This window comes from Nematostella vectensis, chromosome 13, assembly GCF_932526225.1.
Source record: "Nematostella vectensis chromosome 13, jaNemVect1.1, whole genome shotgun sequence".
Classification (NCBI taxonomy): domain Eukaryota; kingdom Metazoa; phylum Cnidaria; class Anthozoa; order Actiniaria; family Edwardsiidae; genus Nematostella; species Nematostella vectensis.
The window spans coordinates 14,098,504-14,109,176 of NC_064046.1; the positions used below are offsets into that span (position 1 = coordinate 14,098,504).

The 10,673-nt window shown below is 37.5% G+C and overlaps 1 non-coding gene across 1 annotated transcript; it reads right to left on the bottom strand.

Annotated features, from left to right (window-relative positions):
• Positions 1 to 3,314: 3,314 nt before the first annotated feature.
• On the bottom strand, positions 3,315 to 10,306 carry LOC5506853. The gene is made up of 2 exons (XR_007306363.1): positions 9,116 to 10,306; positions 3,315 to 5,738 (listed from the first exon to the last, which is right to left on the bottom strand). It is a non-coding gene; the product is annotated as an uncharacterized LOC5506853 (transcript).
• Between the last annotated feature and the right edge of the window lie 367 nt (positions 10,307 to 10,673).

The window sequence follows — 10,673 nt, forward strand, 5'->3', positions numbered from 1 at the left end:
GGCCATTTACCGTGTCACGTGACGCGGCTCAGCGCACCTAATTCGAATCTGATGCGTGATTAAACAGGCGAAATACAAAGAAAACCGCAAAAAAGCGCAAAACTACCTATGTAAACCTTAGTTACTAGTACATTATTAGATGTATATGACCTACTGGATCAATTATAAGTCGTTTAGCCGGCCATTATCACCCCCCATTTTGAAATCCTTGATCCCCCCCATAGAGGGGACTGACACTAAGGACAACAGCGCAGGAGCCTAACTCGTACCCAGTGCACCAGCAAAAGAAGTCCGTCCATCCCATAGCTCTTTGCGCGGGCACCTAGTTCACCGTTCTCTCTGCTTTTCCCCTCGGTTCAGCAGATGAATACTAATATTCCAAGAGGAGATGTCTAGATAAAAAATATTGTCATGACTTTTCATTTCTGTTTCATCTTTCATTTTTCATTTAAAGATTCCTCAAAATGTGTGTTGAAATTAGCTTTTAAAATCAACCTTCCACGAATCAAGAATTCAAAAAACTGCAAAACATGTGTGACGGAAAGAGATCTTTTCAAACAATTTTTTGTCACAAATCACTGTCTGATCGCGGGTTCAAATAAATTTCCCCACCTTGTCTTACAAGACAGTACTTTTTGGCTGAATCCTTTTGAGTTATGTACCACATGTCTGCTCCGATCATTTCCTTCCCTTTTTGGCCACTCTGCTATACTGTATCAGCAAATTAAGCGTGAACTTGCAGAGTTCGTGGCAGTCGCCATTCTCGGGTAGTCATGCAGTATCGTCTTTTGCTTTTGGGTGGGTAGCCTTTGTGTGAATGGCATGACCAAGTAATTCAAAATGGCCGCCAATTTATTACTTGTATGTCGGCTGGCATCATTTCAGGCCCGAACCCAGGATTTTTCTTGGGGGGGGGGGGAGGGGGTTGCGAAATCCGAAAAAGTGGACCTAATTTTTCCGGGGGTGGAGAGTTCTCTGAACACCCCGAATATTATGTTTATTGCCGGATTTGGCTATACATACCAGACTGATCTAGCTTATGCTTTATAGTTTTGTCTACAAATAGCACGTCTATGGAGAACCGAAAGTGGACCTTCGGCCGTTGTGGGGGGAAGCGTTCGCACCCGCTGAACCCCCTCCCCCCCCCCCTGGGTACGGGTCTGCATTTACCATTCTAAACCCCCTAATCCAAGGATAAATAATAAATAATAATAAATAATAGCTTCACATCAAAAAAGGTTGAATTATAGACAACGCCATAGTGCGCTGACACCAACAGGCTAGAAAATCAATTTATTAGTTACTGATTGTTCAACTGATAGCTTGTCAAACGAGCAGGGAAACCACTTGAGAATTTTGTGATTCGTGTCAAAACATGAAACGAGTTATCAACTCCTTTTGCTTATCTTTATTACAGTTACTGTGTGCGCTGATTACAAAAGCTAACAATAAATGACAAATAAAGAATGAACTTATAAACAAATAAACCTACTTCGAAGACAATTCTTGCAAAAAACCTCTAAGACTTCAGTGAATAGCTGCGCATTCTAAATACAGAGAAGTAGAGGAACGATGATGGTTATGTTTGGCGATTATTGGACAAATGCTTATGATATTGACGTTGGCTGCAGTGGGAGGGGGGAGTCGTAGATAATTAGAAATCGATTCTTTTTCGAATTTAATTTGAACGATTTGGCCGTAACCTCTGCGAAACGTTAGCCTTTGAGAGTTCCCCAACTCCCCTATGACGACATTTTTCCCCACAACCCGCCTTGTAGTTATCTGCAATTATTGCGTCCACGATTCGTGATTTGCACACGATAAATTATTGGTTTTATTTACGTTTTTTACATTGTCCTCTTGACTTCTCGAGAAATAGATTAATACCATCTGATGTGTTTGATGTTTTGGATAGGGAAAGCGCGTGCGTGCTGTGATAAAATAAGGGTAAACGAGACGAATAGAAATCATGACGATCCAAAATGAAATGTGATATATTTTGTGGCGCCTACGCAGATTAAACCATCATATTTTGGCGCCAATTTTATTGATTCTTGAAACTTTGTTAGAGGCGTACATGTCCTTTTCTATTTCATTTAATCCTTCTTATCTCATCAAATCTAGCATGTTTATTCTGTTGAAAAACGCCCTAAAGCCATATGTAAACAGCGCAGACAATAAAAAAATAACACGCACGCACATAGAGGTGAAGGAGTTCGTGGTGAAGTGGTTTTTATTCTTTCTTGCCTAGATATTCCGGTAAGATCGCGGTAAGCGGCGGTATTTTGGTGTTCGAAATCTTCAAGTATGCAGGGTTTTTTTTCGAAATTCACGGAATTTCGTCCGAGACACATTCTGAAAGACACTTATTCGATGTCATGTTTAACTAAGGGTGACTTGGTTTTTAGTAAGTCGAAATCATTCGCGAATAAATGCGAATTTGTCTCATCATAAAAAGGCGCCACGTCTTTTTGCGTTTAATCAGTTACCAGTTAGATTGCAATTTACAAATTTTGACAGCGGGATTATTACCCTGCCTGCCCCATAGTGCTTCAGGAGCGTACACTTGGCAGCCAAAAGTGGGTCATTTCTTATTATGAAGAATCTTCAAATACTATGCTTTTTCCATTTGGTCCCCCCCCCTCCCCTCCCCTCAGCCAATCCTGGGTACGCGTTTGTATTTGGTTGTTTGTACACCATGTTGAATGATCTGGGTTGAAAGCTCGGCAGTGTTTTCTTGGTCTTGTGTTGAACAGTTTTGCAGAATTTCTTTTGTCTAGTGCCAACTGAGCAAGGTTTTCTCAGAAATACTAGCCGAAGATATTGCCCTTTTTAAAATAGTCTTATAAGAAACCATTAAAAACAGCAATTCTTCGACGAGAATTGGACGAGTTTCGGCCTTTGTTCAAGGTTTGTTCGCCCTTTCGGTCCCCTCCTGTCGAACACAACTCGATACAGGCATGGCAACTTCGTCCGAGAGATTCCGGCGGACGTATTACATTTTTTGCTCTGGGGATTTTCAATGTTGTAATTTCAAAGTTGTAATATTTGACTTAGATTTTTTTAGAAAAAGCCTTTTGATTAAATTTGTTTTGAAAACGCGAAGCAAAAGGTGCTGAATTGTGTAAGAAAACTCTTCCAGTTCTTCCAGAGGGTAAAAAAAAGTGTTGTTATTATTCACTGGCAGGCAGTGAGTTCCTGGAAATGAAAAGTAACTTCGTGGAAAGTTGAACCCTCCTGGCGTATAAGAGGATTTGCCATTTAGATCTCGCGGGCTTGTTCGTTAACGTACACACAAAACTGCGAAACAACTCAAGAGTTAGGAAAATATTTATTTCTCACATTTCAGACAAGAAGAATTATATATTCAGGGTCATGCACAATATTGTTTTAACAGGAGTTTTTTTACAAAGATGAAAAATGTATTATATAAACGAGTGACAATTAGTGCATGAACGATTCTCATCTTTAATAAACCACTAAAAACTCTATGGAATAATAAAATAGCAACACGTTTGCCGGAGTAGACTTCAAAATTGAGGATGTTATTTAGTAAAACAGGGTCTGCATGGAAATTATATTTTCTCCAATAAATAACAAATCTTACAGCCTCATTGTGATCTTTTATCCTTTTTTTCTTAAAAAAAAAAATACCGAAAAGCTGTGTTTATGAACACAGACCTCAGTAAAGGATGCGAATATCTCCTGAGGCCCCATAGACCTACATGTCCTTTCTAGACTCTCAAGAAACCTTCTTGTTAGCGATAAATTACGATTTCGTGATCTTTCAACCGCAGGAATCTCCCCTATAATCGATAACGTCAAATGTGGGGAGATCAGCATTTTATCTTTTACCGCACGCATGCGCGCGCGGCATCATTAGGGAAATGCACAGTGACAACGAAGGATAATTAACTTTCTAAATTTCAATCTTAATCCCACATTTATTCGCTTTTGGCTGGATTAGCTTATCTGGAAATATCCCTTTCCGGAGCAATAAAGCAAATATTTTTAGATTTCCATTGTTGTGACGTTTTTCACAATCGAGTATTTGCACCTGCTAGGCCTCATAATGAAACCCGCAAGAGCCAATGATGACAAAAACGTTCTCGGTGGAATAATGTTTGCCTGCACGATTTTATCTACTGTAACAACGATAAATTAATTTGTGCAAGCGATAGCATGCGGCAAAAGCTATCGCAACAGTGGGCGCCCGACGGCCTTTTTTGCCACGCAACACGCAAAGAGGAATTCTATCACAATTGATTAGTTTTCCGTCCAAATAAGTAGCATTAACGAAATTTATGGATTATAGGAATTTCTTGTTTATATCTTTGCATAAGTAGCTTGTTCCTAAGAAGGTATTCCAACTGAGCAGTCGGCCGACTTCATTAATTATTTGTAGATTTAAAAATGCGAAATCGTCTCGCTTGAAACGGCTTGAAAAAAGGTGAAACACCCATTTTTAAAAAATATAGTTTAATTTCACTTGCGATTTTCTTACTCCTGATTACTTATCCTTTTTACTTGGCTAGCGAAGAAAGAAAATAAATTATTTACATGTGCAACTGAAGAACAACGAAAATCAATATTCTTTTCGCCTGCACTCTCAGCAAAATGGGCTCTTTCTGATTAGCAGAAGTAGTGTTCAGCGTAATCAAAACTCAACGGGCTTTGCCGAGATGATGTAGGCTATAAGAATCGCCTAGTCTTATTGTTTTCAAATGTCTCCATGGTTAGCTTTTTCCCTTTTATTAGGAATTTCCCATTTAGATATGTCTTAAAGCAGGAAGCCCTAACGGAGGAAGTTATGTTTACGTCCTTCAAATTGATCATCTCCCAATTAACCCAACATTTAGACGTGATTATCAAACGCCACGTTTGGATCAGTGCGTCTTTTTTCCATAATCTAACAAGACCCGTCTAATACATAGTCATAACATTATCAGAAACACTTGCTAAATTTACGAATTTTTGATCGCCTTTCGATCCAAATCTTTTTTTCCTTGAAAGGGTTCATTTTCCCCAAATATTTTCAACCAGGAATTTGCGATTTTTTCGGCCTCCGATTCCTCGTCCTCGGTGTTGTCTATTTTTTCCCATGAGTATTGTTTGGCAGTAAGAAGTTTTGTTTCTTTTAGTGGCATTTCAATTGGACGTTGGACGCTTTGCATTGACGATACACCTGAATGAAAATCCTGAAAATATTCTGGAAACATTGAAAATCCTTCGTCCCAAACGTTATCAAAGTTGAACGTATTCTTCGTGCCAATTGGCGGTATTTTAATGTCCTTGTGAATGCTAAAACTCGGATCCAAATGGCTTTCTAAGCCTTTAGAATGCAATAATGATGACGATGTTTTTGGCCGAGCTCCTTGCATCAGATGCAGTGCTCGTTGATCAACGTCGATTTTTAAACCACTGTGTTCCTTCATTTCCGTGGAAGATTTTGCGACACTCATTGACTTGTGTTGACTTGTGGAAAAGTTTCCTTCTTGAAAATTTGAAGCCCATGTTGTCTCAGATAGTAAATTCTTTGATTCATGGGTCGTAAGCTTGCCTTCCAGATTTTTAGCAGAAACCTTTGTTACTTTAGACGTTGTAACCATAGATTTTGTGACCACCTTTGAGGACCGTATTTTTCGTGTAGTACTGCTCGTAGAAATCGTGGATGAATTCCCTTTGCTTTGCTGTATGCTTTGATCCATGTTTTCCCTCCTTTAATCTTTCTACATAGACTGTAAATAAAAAAAATCAAAATCACAACATATTTTGCTTTCCCTTACTTTGGAACATCTAGAATGGGCAATTGTCAATTATTATCATTTGTTAATGCACTGTTGGTCTTGCTTCGGATGTTACCGCATGCATTTCCAAGTCACAGCTAGCGGGAATAGTTAATTTCCCGTACCTTTATTGAAACGATATTAGCGCGCCTTTTTGTGATAACAATTGATCGGTCAGCGGGGGCACTAGACGGAGCATGCGGAGTGACACAGGTGCACAAATAACGCGTCATATTCTATTGTAAGATATGGCATAGACACCTAGAACCTTCTGCTTATTTAAAGACGTAAAAAAGTAATGACTTTAAGAAAGGATTCCTTGATGAATAAAAAGATGCGACACTTAAAATGGGTTATTGTTTTTGTACTATAGATCAACAGGAAAGGAGTTGTAGTACAGCGCTTTTGGAAAGGTGTGAGAAAAGCTTTTATTGCGACAGTTTATTTCCTTCCATCTCTCTAAACTAGACAAACATTCAGTAAAAAAAAACACAACATTCATACGAAACCCCTTCACACCGTCCAATGTTTTATTCTCATGTAGTCATATTTTTAATGTATGTCGTTCATGGGTCCAAATTTCGAATGTGAATTTTGGTGTGTTCTTTTTAAGGCCAGTAATTCAAAACATCTTTCTAAAGCTCCTAAGCTTTCAAGGCTCTTAAAGAAAGAGTTCTGAAGAGTTATTTTAGCAGTATAAGCTTTTAACAGAAAGATGTTATCGTTTGTCGGAGTAACCGCCTTTTAATGTTGATCGTTTTCTGACGTTGTAAGACTACCAGTTAGATCTTACGAACGGCGGGCTTTATATATTCTGACTGCTGTATTTATGGCGATGGCTAAATAAATAACATCACTTGCTTGATCTATAACCCTATTTTAATGAACCGATAATGTCAACGGCTAATATGTCTTTTGCAGTTTGCTGCGGCCTTTGTTTGAGAGAAAAATCATTTGGGATAGGCTGAACGTTAAGCTTCTTATTACAATATCACATCAATCAATATAAAAGCCATTTTATCAAAGATTTTCAATATTCACAAAATATTTGTTATTGTACGACAATAAATTGTGAGGAATTTACTTAAATTAATTTAAGGCTAGATAATTACTCTTCTGGAAGTCTCTTTATTTTGGATGTCAAAAAACTTAGCCTCGGTTTTGCTTTTGGATGGACAGTTTTTTTATCAGACCCTTTCCACTTTTATTACTTGGTGATATTTTGTTTCTCCAAAAAAAGTTGTACCTGCCATAATATAGCTTAAGACAAGGCTATGTATTTTCTGATCAGAAACTTCTTTATCAAAAGACTTCCATTCTTTACTTTGCCGGTTCATAAAGCACATCACACAATATTGTCACATTGTTTTAGAGGAAAACGTCTATATTTCCTAAAAGTCTCGCGCTAATGGAAAGATATCTTATTAAGGTCCTAACACTCCATTTATAATAAATATAAAATACTCGTTTTTTGAAAACCGCTAATTACCCGAAATTCTATGTATTTCCTAAAATTCTCTCCAACTGGATTGAGTTGTCAAGGGGTAGAGCGAAGGTTTATAAAGACTCAGACATAAACAGGAGCTTTTTTGCGGACTAATATCTGAGACCAGTATAAACCCATAATAAACGCAACCAACTACTGTACCCCTTATTCTCTGGTTACCAGGGAAACCTGTGTAGTCGGCATCAACGCATGGCTGCGTGTGCCAAGAGAGTCCATATGCAAAGAGCTCGCCGTAACTGTTTATTTAGCTTGGCATATGGTCGCGCGTGAAGCATCAGTCGCTACTTTTGCTTATACGAAATATAACGAGGAACAAAACTGTAGAGAAAATTTTTAATTTATTCGATCATTTGATGTTTTGCATCCCCCTTCCTCCCTTCCCCGCAAAACAATGTTGTACATGATTGCCAGAGATTAATTTAGAACCACCTTTAAGTTTGAGAGAGGGGGTGGGGGATTTCTATGTGAAGATATTCCAGACTGATAAAACACACATTTTCTATCTACTCTACTATGTTTGTCGCTTGTGAAAGGCTAGAAGAATAGCGAACTTGGACAGGAAAAGTTCGTGTTTACTGGTTTTTACTCGCCGTCATGTTGAATAAAAATGCCTACGTTGCAGATCACAACAGGTTTCCCGCGTGCTGGCTCCATGCTTTCTTGCACTTAGTAAAACGGCGGCCATTTAGTGACGTGATCCACTTTTTATAGCCTCAACTTTGTGTAAAAATTACAAATACAATACTGGCAATATAAAAAAATATTTCCGTTCTTCAAATAACAACCTTTGTTTATTTGTTTATGTTATTGTTCTATTGTTGTTATCTTTCGTCCCAAAAGCTATAGAAAATTATCAATTTCGTTTTTTGTCTAATGATTATTATTGTTGATTTTATCCTAAATCTCAAGGACCATTCTTGATATATCTTTCATTTCTACAGTAAAATCAAAATGATATGTATTGGACTTGTGTTGAGATATTTTCGGTGCTAGCAAGCTAACATCGCCCCGTATAATAATAATAACTATCCGTGCTATATCTAATGTACGGGTATTGAAAAAAAGCCAAGTGGACATTTATCAAATACTCCTAAGACCTCTCCTGTCATATTAAAACTGGGATTTGGTCTTTTTCCTTCGAGAATGTATTCGCCTTGGGTCGGAAGAGAGACAAAAAATCGTTCTCGGAAAAAAACCCGGCTCGTCTACAAAATCTTCAATTCGAGTTCAAGCAATAGCTCAAAATTTTCAAAATTTAGTCATAGGGAGCTATTAAAAACGAGGAGTTCCTCACTGTAATAGTGCTTAGTCTTCAAAGCTCTTTTTTAATTATTCATCCATAATTTTCGCAAGATCCATAAAGGGACCAGCAGTTTATTGAACACGTTGTTATGGTCAGTGTTTTTTGACAGGCATACTTTACTACGTTATTCACATCGCTTGCTAATCTGGCTTATAGGGATCCTGTAATAGCAGTCGAGGTGTCTAGAATTATCAAAGAGAAAATTTCGTTTTGGACCAAAGTTGTGAAGAAAAAATATACGTATAGGCAAAAGGATATTTCCCTGGTGCATTCTGTGAGGTGTCAGTTAGATAATTTTAAAATAAACAGGCTATCTATTGTGCCTGCGGTGCTCAGGTCTGGAGTTCAAATCAGGTGGTAGTTGCCGAAATTACTTGAAGAAACATACTTTTTAAAAGGAAATAAGAAAATAGTGAAAATAAAAGAAGTGTTGAGTCTAAGCTTTATAAAAACGAAGCTTTTTTCTCAGTTATTTTTTTTAAATTCGTCAAGATCTTAATTACACTATATACTAAATACCTTGTTTTCCACGAGTTCAGAGGCATCCGTTTTAGCGCAAGGACACTCTTATATCCTCTTTTAAGGTTTACTCCTTCTCGTCTGTTGCTATTGTGTTCAAATCTGACTAAAGTTCATATGTCACAGTGATTATAAACTGTCAAATTTTCCACAGTGCCTCTTTGGAATTAGCATAAATGGTCTTAACAGGTGCCATGAACGCAGTTTAACGAAAAATATAGAACAACTGTTTGTAAACAAAGACGATGCCAGAGACACGACCCCTGTCTGAAAGAGACGTTATTCTTATCACAGAAACTATTTAGTAGGATGCTTCAAGTCTAAGCAATGCAGAATCCCTAAAAGACAGGAATAAAAGTAACTAGCAATTCTATTTGAAGTGTCAACTTATCTTAGTTGAAAAGATACACCCTATCACGAACTGACCAGGAGCTACCTTAAAGAATGTCGATCAGCTGATTATTTGTTATTGTTTACATTTATGATACAATGGTCTTTTTGCAAGAGAACTTCAAAATGTCCATTCACAAAAGAAATCTGATACTTTATACATTTGATTGAAAATATCTTTGTAACTAGCTTAAATGATTCGATGGGAATGGAAGATTTGTGTGACTCGGCATGGTGCGGCAGTGTAAAATAGCGGCGTGATTGGCATTCTTTAAAGTCTGAGGGAGCTCGAATCAAGATGAAATGGACTGAAAGGCGCATCCCGGTTAAAACCCAGTTAAAGAAATTGCGACTTTTGCTCTAAATTTTGTTAACATGTTTGATTCCTTTTGAACTCGATGTATAGTAATTGTTTTTTTTTCTCCTTTATAATTATTATTTTTACCCGACAGCTGCTTTTGCTATAAAAATTTGACACCCTACTAACTTGAGATATCTAAAGAATAAAATATAGAACCACTTACGAGGAGGTTACGTTTCTAAAATCGAGTTTTATTAAAGCAATTTCAGGGATATATTTTTTATAATTCAACATAATTTCAGAGATTAAGATGCGAATCCTCGCGCAGATATCGAACATCCAGGAAAAATATAAGCTCCACAAAATGCTTTCAAACATTTTTCTTTTTTTTCGAAAGGGAATTGTCCTTTACGGCTAAGCAGTGGATCGCAAATCTCGCGTCGCGGTACATTGCGGACAGGGCACGTGTATGATGCCTCAATGTCTATGATGACTGAAAGTAGGAGTAGAATATCCTTCAAATAAAATTCCTTTTTTAAATTCCTTTTTGCTTACTAAATTTTATCGAAAATGTCGCAATTTCTTGCCTAGATTAAACGATGGAAATGGATTGCTTTCTTACACTTGGTATTTTGCTAGGATGGGAAAATGGCCGTGGCAAAAGTAAAATGTTAACTTCAACTATTCCGGCAACTTGCAACTTGATTGGCTCTAGTAAACTTGCGTTCTTATTGGCGCTTGTTATTTAAAGCGCAAATCAATCAATATTAGTATGACAAGTAATTAGTTCGCGTCAGATTTATTTTCCCTCAGGAAATTAGGCTAAAGAACCCATGTCAATTTCTGAGCACGTAGCACGATAAAACA